Source organism: Aphelocoma coerulescens, chromosome 3 (genome assembly GCF_041296385.1).
Source record: "Aphelocoma coerulescens isolate FSJ_1873_10779 chromosome 3, UR_Acoe_1.0, whole genome shotgun sequence".
Lineage (NCBI taxonomy): Eukaryota > Metazoa > Chordata > Aves > Passeriformes > Corvidae > Aphelocoma > Aphelocoma coerulescens.
Genome location: NC_091016.1, coordinates 63,520,269 through 63,521,959, shown reverse-complemented (window position 1 = coordinate 63,521,959; position 1,691 = coordinate 63,520,269).

Here is a 1,691-nt window from a genome sequence, read left to right as displayed (position 1 = left end):
CACGCAGCCGCCTTTCCTCCTCGTCCTCCTCCTCGGCCGCGCAGCCGGGCGGGGATCCCGCGGTAGCGCGGGCGGAGCTGCAGCTGCTTTAGGAACGGCCTCCTGTTGTTGGGGCGCGTTCAGCGTCCCGAGAGCCCAAATCGCGCAGAGGGAAGATGAGGAAAACGTTGTTAAAGCCTCTTTTAAATCAAGTCTTTTGTAGCAGCCTCGTAAGGGTTTTGGTGTGGGTTGTTTTGGTGTTTTTTTATGTCCGTGGGACAGATCGCGTAGTGGACTTTACCAAATAAAACTGGAAGACCAAATAAAACTTAATTCCCACGAATTCTAGTAAGCTGTACCTTGACGAATAGCGTTGCTTTAAAGTACATATTTTTGTTCTAAATTCTCATTCTTTCAAGTTATGTAAATAGTTTCTCACTCTACGAGAACATACATTTGGGCTTTTTTCATCTCTGTGCCACCCTGATTCTCAGCTGCTGATGAATATAAGTCGATGTGCTATCTAATTTTATTGCTTTATCAAACAGTACTAATTTAAGATTCAGTATGGACAGGTAAATTGTATTTTTAGTTGTAACAGTCAGTACTTCAACAGCAAACAATGAATGTAAATAAATCCAAACCAAGCGTTTCTTTCCCAGCTTCCTTCTTTGTATCTTTTAACATAATTTATAGCATGTATCTAAGGGTCTAATTATAGGGACTGGGTTGCTAGGCAAAAATTTAGTATTTTGGGAAACTTCCTGTTCATGGTTTTTTTTCTAAAAACCAATCCAAAGCTGTTTCCTAATAGTCCATGGCTGTGTAAATTAAACAATGTTTTACACAGAGAGCCCATCACTAACTCATTTTTTTCTAATCTGGACAGCAGGCAAATGACTCCTAATCTTCTTTTCTCTAGTCTTCTTTTTCCCATGAAAATGTACCCCAAAATCTTGTGTGTGCTTTGGAATAGAATTAGACCTTGCCACAAATAATAAAACCTCCTGGAAAAGCTTAGAGAAGGGTGTCTTAAAAAAACTGCAGTGACAATGTGAAAAGAAGAAATTACTTTTTATATAAAGTATTTAAATTTATTAGAATGCATAAAAATAAAACAGCAGCGTGCATGTTATTTTGATTGTAATTGGTGTCAAGATCATCACTGCATCTGATAGAGGAATCCTTGAACCGTGAGAGGCAATTAGATTATTGTGTCTGTTGTATTTTTTTGTGTCTTTACTGATAACAATCCTATATTTTCTTCTCAGGATAGTTTTTTGAGTTCACATCAATCAAGACATGACTTTCTTTTAAATTTTTCCAGACCAGGAAAAAAGAGAAGAGAAAGGTGTAATGATGTTATTTAATCCTGGTTTGAGCAATGCCAAGAATCTATATTTGAGAGTTAGATAAGATCTGTCTCTATTAATCATTCACAGAGACTTAAAGTAGGGCATAAAGACCGTGAAATCCACTCTGAATAACTTAAAATTCTTAGTGTTATAAATTTTACTTGCTTAAAAAACCCAAGAGATACTCAGCAGAATTGTGTTCATTTAGGTTACAATATTAATCTCTTCTTGCTGTATAATTGACTGTAATACAATGCTGTCTTTCCTTTTTATTACAAAAAACTTGGTGAGCCAAAAGCAGACAGTGAGAGGGAAGCAAAGTTTTCCACTTCAAAGGATGTGTAAATCTTCACTTGT